Raw genomic sequence first — 12,716 nt, 5'->3', positions numbered from 1 at the left:
CACACCGTCACCCTGACACTCTCACACACAGTCCATCACTGAGACCCTAACCACCTCACACTTGCTCCATCATGGTCACTCTGACACCCTCACACTTACTCCATCACCATCACCCTGACCGTCTCACACTTTCTCCATCGCAGTCTTCCTGACCCCCTCAATCTCATTCCATCACCGCCACACTGACCCCCTCACACTCACTCCATCACTGTCAACCTGACCCCCATCTCTTTCCATCACCGTCACCCTGACCCCCTCACACTCACTCCATCACCTTCACCCTAACCCCCTCAATCACTTTCCATCACCGTCACCATGACAGCCTCACACTCACTCCATCACCTGCACCCTGACCCCATCACTCTCCCTCCGTCACCGTCGCTCTGACCCCCTCACACTCACTCCATCACCTTCACTCTGACCCCATCACTCTCCCTCCATCACCGTCGCTCTCACCCCACACTCACTCCATCACCGTCACCTCGACCTGCTCACTCTCACTCCATCACCCTTGCCCTGAACCCGTCACTCTCACTCCATCACCTTCACCCTGAACCCATCACTCTCCCTCCATCACCGTCGATCTGACACGCACACACTCACTCCATCAGGGTCACCCTGACCCCCTCACACTCACTCAATTACCGTGCACCCTGACCCCCTCACATTCACTCCATCACCGTCAACCTGACCCCTAACTCTCACTCCATCACCGTCGCCCTGACCCCCTCACATTCATTCCATCACCGTCAACCTGACCCCTCACTCTCACTCCATCACCATCTCCCTGACCCCTTCACACTCACTCCATCACCGTCACCCTGACACTCTCACACACAGTCCATCACTGAGACCCTAACCACCTCACACTTGCTCCATCATGGTCACTCTGACACCCACACACTTACTCCATCACCATCACCCTGACCGTCTCACACTTTATCCATCACAGTCTTCCTGACCCCCTCAATCTCATTCCATCACCGACACACTGACCTCCACACACTCCCTCCATCAACTTCACCTGACGCCCTCACATTCACTCCATCTCTGTCACCCTGACCATCTCACACTCACTTCATTAAAATCAGACTGATCCCATCACGCTCACTTCGTGTCCATCACACTGATCCAATCACACTCACTCAATCACTGTCACAATGACGCCCTCACACTCACTCCATCACCGTCACCCTGACCCCCTCATTCTCACTCTGTCACCATCGCCCTGACCCCCTCACACTCTCTCCATCACTGACACCCTGACCCTCTCAACCTCATTATATCACAGTCACCCTGACTCCCTCACACTCACTCCATCATCGTCACCCTGACCCTCTCACACACACTCCATCACTGAGACCCTGACCCCCTCACACTCACTCCATCACCGTCACCTTGACCCCCTCACTTTCAATCCATCACCGTCACTCAGACCCTGTCGCTCTCACTCCATCACCGTCACCCTGACCCCCTCACACTCTCTCCATCTCCATCTCCGTGACCTTTTCACACTCACTCCATCACCGTCACCCTGACCCTGTCACTCTCACTCCATCACCGTCACCCTGACCCCCTCACACTCTCTCCATCTCCGTCTCCCTGACCCCTTCACACTCACTCCATCACCATCACACTGACCCCCTCACACTCTCTCCAACTCCGTCACCCAGACTTCTCACACTCACTCAATTACTGTCACCCTGGCTCCCTCACACTCACTCCTACACCAATAACCTGACCTCCGTGCACTCCCTCCATCATCGACTCCCTGACAACCTCAAACTCACTCCATCACCGTCACCCTGCCCCCCTAATACTCTCTCCATCACCATGGCCCTGACCCCATCACACTCACTCCATCACCGTCAACCTGAAAACCTCACACTCTCTCCAACACCGTCACCCAGACCCTCTCACACTCACTCAATCACTATCAGCCTGGCCCCCTCACACACACTCCATTACCGTCACCCTGACCCCCTCACACTCATTCCATCACCGTCAACCTGACCACTCACTCTCACTCCATCAACGTCTCCCTGACCCCTTCACACTCACTCCATCACTGTCACCCTGACCCTGTCACACTCACTCCATCATCGTCACCCTGACCCTCTCACACTTTTTCCATCACAGTCTTCCTGACCCCCTCAATTTCATTCCATCACCGACACAGACCCCCTCACACTCCCTCCATCACAGTCTACCTGACCCCTCACTCTCACTCCATTACCTTCACCCTGACCCCATCACTCTCCCTCCATCACCGTCACTCTGACCCCCTCACACTCACTCCATCACCGTCACCTTGACCTCCTCATACTTTCTATCACCATCGCCCTGACCCCATCACATTCACTCCATCACCGTCAACCTGACCACCTCACACTCACTCCATCACTGTTACCCTGACCCCCTCATACTCTCTCCATCACCGCCACCCTGACCCCCTCACACTCACTCCATTACTGTCACCCTGACCCCCTCACACTCACTCCATCACCGTCACCCAAACCCCCTCACACTCTCTCCAACACCGTCACCCTGACCCTCTCACACTCACTCAATCACTGACCTCCTTGCACTCCCTCCATCACCGACTCCCTGACAACCTCAAACTCACTCCATCACCGTCACCCTGACCTCCTCATACTCTCTATCACCATCGCCCTGACCCCATCACATTCACTCCATCACCGTCAACCTGACCACCTCACACTCACTCCATCACTGTTACCCTGACCCCCTCATACTCTCTCCATCACCGCCACCCTGACCCCCTCACACTCACTCCATTACTGTCACCCAAATCCCCTCACACCCACTCCATCACCTTCCCCTGAACGCATCTATCTCACTCCATCACTGTCACCCTGCCCCCTCACACACACTCCATCACCATCAACCTGACCCCCTCACACTCACTCCATCATGGTCACACTGACACCCTCACACTCACTCCATCACTGTCACCCCGATCTCCTCACACTCACTCCGTCAGGGTCACACTGACCCCCTCACACTCACTCCATCACCGTCACCCTGACCCTCTCACACTTTCTCCATCACAGTCTTCCTGACCCCTCAATCTCATTCCATCACCGTCACCTTGACCCCCTCACTTTCACTCCATCACCGTCACTCAGACCCTGTCACTCTCACTCCATCACCGTCACCCAGACGCCTCACACACACTCCATCACCATCAACCTGACCCCCTCACACTCACTCCATCATGGTCACACTGACCCTCTCACACTCACTCTATCACTGTCACCCCGATCTCCTCACACTCACTCCGTCAGGGTCACACTGACCCCCTCACATTCACTCCATCACCGTCACCCTGACAGCCTCACACTCACTCCACCACCGTCACCCTGACCCTTTCACACTTCCTCCATCACAGTGTTCCTGACCCCCTCAATCTCATTCCATCACCAACACACTGACCTCCACACACTCCCTCCATCAACTTCACCTGACCCCCTCACCTTCACTCCATCACCGTCACCCTGACCATCTCACACTCACTCCATCAAAATCAGACTGATCCCATCACGCTCACTTCGTGTCCATCACACTGATCCAATCACACTCACTCAATCACTGTCACCCTGACCCCCTCATTCTCACTCTGTCACCATCGCCCTGACCCCCTCACACTCTCTCCATCACTGTCACCCTGACCCTCTCAACCTCATTATATCACAGTCACCCTGACCCCCTCACACTCACTCCATCACCGTCGCCTTGACCCCCTCACTTTCAATCCATCACTGTCACTCAGACCCTGTCACTCTCACTCCATCACCGTCACCCAGACCCCTCACACTCTCTCCATCTCCGTCACACTGATCGCCTCACACTCTCTCCATTACTGTCACCCTGACCCCCTCACACTCACTCCATCACCGTCACCCAAACCCCCTCACACTCTCTCCAACACCGTCACCCTGACCCTCTCACACTCACTCAATCACTGTCACCCTGACGCCCTCACATTCACTCCATCACCGTCATCCTGACCATCTCACACTCACTCCATCAACATCAGACTGATCCCATCACGCTCACTTCGTGTCCATCACACTGATCCACTCACACTCACTCAATCACTGTCACAATGACGCCCTCACACTCACACCATCACCGTCACCCTGACCCCCTCACTCTCACTCCGTCATCATCACCCTGATCCCCTCACACTCACTCCATCACCGTCGTCCTGAACCACTCACACTCACTCCTTCACCGTCACCCTGACCCCCTCACACTCACTCCTACACCAATAACTTGACCTCCTCGCACTCCCTCCATTACCGTCTCCCTGACAACCTCAAACTCACTCCATCATCGTCATCCTGACCCCTCATACGCACTCCATCACTGTCACCCTGACCCCCTCACACTCACTCCATTACTGTCACAATGACCCCTCACATTCACTCCATCACTGTCACCTTGACCCCCCTCCCAACCACTCCATCACCTTCCCCTGAACATATCTAACTCACTCCATCACTGTCACACTGCCCACTCACACTTACTCCATCACTGTCACCCTGACCCCCTCACACACTCTACATCAGAGTCTCACTCCATCACCGCAGATCTGACCCCCTCACACTCACTCCGTCACCGTCGCTCTGGTTCCCTCACCCCATCACCATCATACTCACCCCCTCAATCTCACCCCTTCTCCCTCACCCTAACACCCTCACACTCACTCCATCACCGTCACCTACACCCCCTCACACTCACTTCATCACTGTCACCCTGACAACCTCACACTCACTCCATCACTGTCACCCTGACTCAATCACAGTCACTCTATCACCGTCACACTGACCCCCTCACACTCGCTCCATCAACGTCACACACATCACCTCAGACTCACTCTGTCACTGTCACCCTGACACACTCACAATCAATCGTTCACCGTAACCCTGACCCCCTCCCACTCGCTCCATCACCTTCACCATGATCCCCTCACACTCACTGCTTCACCGTCCCCTGGCCCCCACAAACTCACTCCAACACCATCAGACTGATCCCCTCACCCTCACTCCATCAACCTCACACTCATCCCCTCACACTCAGTTCATCACCGTCACCCTGCCCCTCTCACACTCACTCCATCCCCACCACCCTGACCCGCTCACACTCACTCCATCACTGTGACACTGACCCCTCACACTCACTCCATCATCCTCACCCTGTCCCCCTCACACTCACTCCATTACCATCAAACTCATCTACCCACACTCACTCCATCCCCACCGCCCTGACCCCCCAAACACATTCCATCACAGCCACCCTGACCCCCTCACACTCTCTCCATCACCCTCAGACTGACAATCCCACACTCACTCTATCACCGTCACACTGATCCCTTCACGATCACTCCATTACCGTCACCCTGCCCCTCTCACACTCACTCCATCCCCACCATCCTGACCCCCTCACACTCACTCGATCATTGTGACACTGACCCCTCACACTCACTCCATCATCCTCACCCTGTCCCCCTCACACTCACTCCATCACCATCACACTCATCTCCCCACACTCACTCCATCCCCACCACCCTTAACCCCAAACACATTCCATAACAGCCACCCTGACCCCCTCACACTCTCTCCATCAACCTCACGATGATAATCCCACACTCACTCTATCACCGTCACACTGACCCCCTCACGCTCACTCCATTTCCGTCACCCTGACCCCCTCATACTCACTACGTCACACAATGTCCCGCACGACTTCCACTGTCACCCTCACCCCACACACTCCACCACCATTAGACACACAGCTCCACACCAGCCTCACCGTCACGCTCACCCCCACACACTCCACCACCATCACACACACTGCCCCACACCACACCCACCGTCACGCTCACTACCTCACACTCCAACACCCTCACACACACTGACCCACACCACCCTCACCAACACGCTCACACCCACACACTCCACCACCATCACACACACTGCCCCACACCACTCCCCGTCACACTCACAACCACACACTCCACCACCGTCACACACACTGCCTCACACCACCCCGACCGTCATGCTCACCCCCACACACTCCACCGCCATCACACACACTGCCCCACATCACCCTCACCGTCACGCCCATCCCCACACACACCACCACCCTCACACACACTGCCCCACACAATCCCCACCATCACGCTTACTCCCACACACTGCACCACACCACCCTCACCTTCGCGCTCACCCCCACATAATCCACCATTCTCCCACACACTCTCCTACCGTCACGTTCACTTTCCTGCACAATCGTCCAGCATCACACTCACTCCCCCACACATTCCACCACCATCACGCTCTCTCCTTCGCACACTCCCCCAGCAACACGCTCACACACTCACGCAGTCTCCCACCATCAGACTCCTCACACACCTTATACTGAGCTCCTGCCTGTGAACACCGGCCCAGTTGAACCCCTCTAAATGGCCTTTAACCCCATCCCCATTGTATTCCCTGAGTAACAGACAGTATGTCCCACACAATGTGTTCTGATTGTGATATCATGTTGTACCAGTCTCAGCCACAACCTACGGTGCCACTCCACCTGTTACCCTCTAGTAACGGCTCATGTTCTCACACCCACTAAGACCCGAGCAATGGCGTTTGACCCAAGCTCCATACTGTTGCCCTGGCAATGGCCTGATATGCCGTCCCAATCTCTGTTCCCTAACATCGATCTGAAGATCGACAACCCTCTTCCGTTCCCCCAGCACCGAAGGATTCGAGGAAGACAGTAACATTGGGAGGTTATGATAGCAAGATGGAGAGAGAGTGAATGAGATTGGGGAAGGCAAGGACAGTGGAATTGAGTGTGTAAATGGGAAAAGGAGAGAGAAATAGCAGTGCAGTGTGAGAGTGGGAGGGACATATGGAGGGAGAGGGACAAAGAGAGCAAGGTGAATTCTGCTGAGAGCCAAGTTGGAGTTGGAGACCCAGAAGGGAAAGTAAGGACAGAGGGAGTTAAACCCAGCTCCTGAGCTCAGGGCGCGGTGCCCTCAAATTCCTTGAGGACCAGGACTTGGGGTTGAGTCTGTCTCTTTCCAGCTCAGTTTCTCCAACACAAAGACACACAACAACATCAGTCACTCTGCTGCTCGACACGCTTTAATTAGCATTTTTATTGTTTACAAATGGAAGTGAAGTTTAGAGTCAGTGGGATGGTGCCTTTTCTCACTGGCCCCTGAGTTGTGAGAAACATTGAAATGTGTCCCTGTAACCCCCCTGTGGGATAAGGATGGACAAACCAGCGCTACCCTCAGTCTTTTACCACATCGACAGGCTGCTCCATCGCTGAAACACTGAACTGAAATGATAAAATCCCGGTTGGATTGATTAATGAGGGAATTTGATTAATGGATGGATTTGGGTGAAGGGATATTTCAGTACATTCTTCAGCTGCTGCCTGAACTTAGTCTGGGTCACGGCATAAATCACGGTGTTTGTGCAGCAACTGAGGAGCTGGAGCATGTATCCCAGTTCCACCACAAAGCCATGGAGATACATAGACTTTTGCCCAATCAACAACATCCGGTTCCATATAGAAAACAGCATTAACATTGACCATAACAGGATGAAATTGGCCGAGATCACAAACAGTAAAATGATGGATTTTTTTCGGTTTGTCATTTCTGTGTCAGACTGAGCGTCCCCATTGGTGTGAGCGCGGAGTCTCTTGCGGGCTCTGCTGGTCACTAAAATGTGTCTGACGGTGAGAGCATTGTGCAGCAGAATCAGGAGAAATGGGACACACGGGGTTAGAATGTGGTGGAGGAACTCGATTGTGACCCAAACAATGGAGTAACGAACAGCGGCTGTTACATCACAAAACCAGGGGGCGTTCGCCAGCCGATACCGAGCCGTGAGCATAAAATACCAGAAAATTTTCTTTAAACAGCTCAGCACAGTCACTGCTCCCAGAACCACAGCCGCCGTTTTCTCACTGCAATATTTACTTTTCAGCTTCTGGCAACAAATGGCCACAAACCGATCAAAGGTGAAAGTGACGGTAAACCAGACAGAGGAGTCAGTAGCTGCATAAAGCAGGACGGCGTGGATATTACACACGGGGACGGAGTCTTTCAGGAAATAAAACTGTTCCTTATAAACAATGGGAATGTGTCTCAGGATCAGGTCGAAGATAATGACCTGGAGATTCGCCACTACCATGGCCCCCAGGTAACGTCTGACACATGGAGACAATCCACAATCTTTATAAAGCAGGACGTAGATGGTCACTACATTAACTGTGAGGAAGGAAAACAAACCCATTATCCATCAGCCTGGAGGCAAAGGAATCTGTTTGATCGGGGACCCAGTGAGATTTTCAAATGTGTCTCTGTATTAAAATAATTGGAGCAGGAATAACAACTGGGAAGGTTTGAATTACTGACAAAAATGTCAGTTTTGGAACGTTGGGGACAGAACGCTCCAGGATCTCCTTGACTTGTCCATCACCTTTCCCCTCTATCCACCTCACCAACATGATGTACTGTGCACAGGCTACATATCTGTCCAACACGGAGAACTGCACATCATTGCATTATCTATAAACCTCAACCAGAAGGTCTGACCAGCACATCGACCTGTGCACTGATCACCCGTGAATTAATCTGTAAACCAGGAGCAGTTACCCTCCCAGCATGTAGGACTGTGTACACCACCCCAATGCATTGATCTGTAAACCATGAGCAGTTAACCTCCCGGCATGTAGAGCTCTGTACACCAACCCACTGCATTCCTCAGTAACACTGTGTTAGATCCTTGTGCAGTATGGGGAAACTTGCAGCCCGTGCTGGAAGTGACAGGATGTGCAACTCCCACCCATTTACAGCTCCATCTCTCCATTGTACCATGACAAGGGGGTGCTGTGGGTGTGAACATCACTGCCAGAGAGAGATGGCGGGGGAATCAGTTTAAATATCACCACATGGGAGGGGTTTGGGGTATAGACAGAGAGGGGGAGACTGAGAGACAGTGTCATGGAAGGATGTGTTCCCAGGTTTTTGAATGCCGAAATGTAGACACTTCAATAACATCCTGTAACATGAACCTGTCTTCCCAGGAAAGATGGGAAAAAGGGTTATAGGTGTGAGGCCAGATGAGCATTTGTTCTGCATCTTTGTTACTGGAATTGCTTTCAACAGAATCTATGTCTCATTGGGCAGATTCTAACAATAATTTATCTTTGATTGATTTTCCTTGAGTGTGACAGAGGGATCGTCTGCACGAGGCTGAGATAGTTTCCTGGTGCTATCGTATCGGACTCACCTCATTAACTACCCAGCCCACACCATGATGTCCCTCTCATTCAATACCAGCCCGATTCTCCCACCCATCATGACTGGAGATACTCACCATCGCCCGGATGCCCCTGGATATTCCGTGATCCTTGGCATTGGTGCCACATTTAAAAGACCAATGGGCACACGGTTGAGCTTTCTCAGTTCGGAGCTGCCCTGCACAATTTACCTCGAGCATGGCAGATCATGGGCAATTACACAGCGGTTTGTCGACAGGGGCACGGAGGTGCTGTTGGATGAGCTAGTACAGAATGAGACCATTCTATTTCGAGAGGACGCCACACCACCAGACCCACCAAGCATGGTCTGAGCTCACCACCTAACTCAGTGCAGTATCTGCAGTCTGAAGAAATGCCCAGCAATACAAGACAACTTCAATAACCTTCCCCGCTCTGTCAGGATAAGGCTCACTGCATTCTCTCTTCTCCCTCACACTCACTGTATATCTGACATAGGACCGACCCCCGAACAAGGCTCATGCTCCACCACTCTCACTGCTGCATGCAGCACCTTCGCCCCCTCCCCTTCCCTCCACTTTATCCCACTCCCCTACACTAATAATGCTGCATGCATACAACACTGTGGACTGACTCCCTCCGGACTCATCACCATGACACCGTCCCCCACCTACACCAGCACAAAGAGCAAGGCCACCCACCCCCACCCTCACTCCACCCTTCTCCCATTCCAGGAGAAGCAGCCTGGAATAGGACAGAAAGGGCCAAGCAGGGTGATGGAGTTCCCGCATATCCATTCCCTCATCCCCTCCCCCTGCCATGTGAGGGGGACCCTGGTACGAGCCGGAGAGGACAGGGACACCTCGTGTGGAGATTCTGAAACATCCACGTCCCAGCGACCGAGTAAGGAGCAATGTTCAGTGAAAGACAATTATCACTTTAAACCCACTGGCAGCTCCATTTCCCCCCGGCACAACTTAGAAGCCCATATCCCTTTTGTGTCGCGCTGGTATAAATGGAATCCCCACGGTCTCAGTGGGCAGGAGGGTGGGCTCACAACACATTGCCACCCCCACCTGCCAGGAAGGGAGCACGGTTACCTCCTCCTGTAAACAGCTCAGATACTGAAACTAATCTGTGATACATACTGCTCTCCCCACTTGTCCTGACATCTTCAACAATCTCTGCTCATATACACCCAGGACTCTCTGTTCCTGCACCCCCTATTTAACGGTACGGCCTGTTTTATATTGTCTTTCATTGTCTTTCCTACCAAAGTGCATCACCGTGTGGGCAGAACGATGGCACAGTGGTTAGCACTGCTGCTTCACAGCACCTGAGACCCGGGTTCAATTCCCTACTCAGGTGACTCTCTGTGTGGAATTTGCACATTCTCCCCGTGTCTGCGTGGGTTTCCTCCGGGTGCTCCGGTTTCCTCCCACAATCCAAAAAATATGCAGTTTAGGTGAATTGGCCATGCTAAATTTCCCGTAGTGTTAGGTGAATGGGTAAATGTAGGGGAGTGGGTCTGGGTGGGTTACGCTTCGGCTGGTCGGTGTGGACTTGTTGGGCCAAAATGCCTGTTTCCACACTGTAATTAATCTAATCTAATCTAATCACCTCACACTGATCTGCATTGAACCCCAGCTTCCATACACCTGAACACTACACCAACGTGTGATTGTACTGTGAGAGTTCCACACTGTCCTCCATAGATTTTACAATTGTTCCAGGTTTGGTGCCATCTACAAACATTGGGATTGTTATAGAGTCACAGTTCCCATGCAACAACTGAAATTCTGCAACACTCACTAGTGTGAGCAAGTGAAATACTGATATATTCCCACAGACAGAGTCGAATAATGACATGCTGTCAATGGAGCAACAAAAATCCTGATACAAACCAGACGGAGTGAATGGAATATTGACAAACCATAGAGAAGAGAATTCCAGATTGGCTCCAAGTTTCTGTTTTGACATCAGGGTATTAATGTCATGAAGTCGAAAGTGTGTATACACCTTTAAGAGAGAGAGAAAGCTGTTCTGAACTGAGAGCTTCCAAGCATATGTGATATGAGAGGATGGCAGACCCAGAGTGTGAAGGACAACTGATATTGTGCATATTAAAAATGCAGGCATTTATAAAATTGCAGACAGAGTAAATGCCATCAACACAGATCCAAGAGATTAGGAAACACTCTCTATCAAAGGTACCATTTCATAGGGAATGTATTCACAGTAAAAAGACAGAAGATGACGCAGGGAGATCTATTTTCACAAGAAGACACACAAACAACACCTGCTGTGTGATTTTGAAATTTAATGAGTGCAATTTTAATAAGTGTCTTATGGAAACAGTACATCATTATAGAGTTAGAGTGGGGTAATAAGCAGTTAAGAGAAAGGGGGTCTCAGAATTCAGAATGCTTGATGTAAAAAGTTCACTTTCAGAGTTAAAAAATAAATTGATGTTATTATGTAAACAGTGGAATTTGGGAGTTCTCAGTCACTCATATTTTAACAGTTTACGAGGCAAATTGAACATTTCTTTATGTTTAGTTCAAGTTACCAGATGAGCTTCACGCTGTGGTCTTAAAATTCCCGTGTGTGTGTATCTGTGTGTCTCTGTGTGGGGCAGGTCTAGCTGTCTCTGTGGTGCTTAAATTAATGCAATGACACCCTCTGCTGGCCTCCCCACGCCACTGCACCGGCATTGACAGAGGGTGAAAACCAACAGGGATTCATTCAGAGATGGGGAGGGAGAGGGCAGCTGCTCACAGCACCATCCAAACTGATGTCTTATCCATGTACTGATCTAAATGTCCTTTAAACGTTGTAACTGTCCCTGCTTTCACCACTTGCTCTGGGAGTTCATTCCACACATAAGTCAGATTTTGACTAAAATAATTACCTCTCATGACTTCTGTAAATCTTTTTCCTCACACCCTAAAATATCCCTCAGTTTTGAATCCCCAATTGGAGGGAAAATACATCAGCCCTTCAGTTTATCTGTACCCCTCATTATTTTATAAACCTCTGCAAAGTTATCCCTTAATCTCATACTCTCCATTGAAAAGAGTCCCAGTCTATCCAGCCTCTCCTAGTAGCTCACTCCCTCCATTCCCAACAACATCCAGGTTAATGTCTGCTCAATCCTCTCCAGCTTAATAATATCAAGGTCAGTAATATCAAAGTGAATAATCAACGTATTTTCTAAGGGCAGGGGAGTCCAAAACTAGACGGCACAGGTTTAAGGTGAGAGGGGAATACTTAAAAGTGACCTCAGGGGCAGCTTTTTCACCCAGAGGGTGGTGTGCCTATGGAGTGAGCGGGCAGGATGACCAGACTGGACATAGTATTCCAGAAGAGGCCTCACTAATATCCTGTACAAC

Source organism: Chiloscyllium plagiosum, unplaced genomic scaffold, assembly GCF_037043375.1.
Source record: "Chiloscyllium plagiosum isolate Xiang-an unplaced genomic scaffold, Cpla_swu_hap1 HiC_scaffold_50, whole genome shotgun sequence".
NCBI classification, from domain to species: domain Eukaryota; kingdom Metazoa; phylum Chordata; class Chondrichthyes; order Orectolobiformes; family Hemiscylliidae; genus Chiloscyllium; species Chiloscyllium plagiosum.
The sequence above is the reverse complement of the archived record's forward strand: the minus strand, read 5'-3'. Positions refer to the sequence as shown.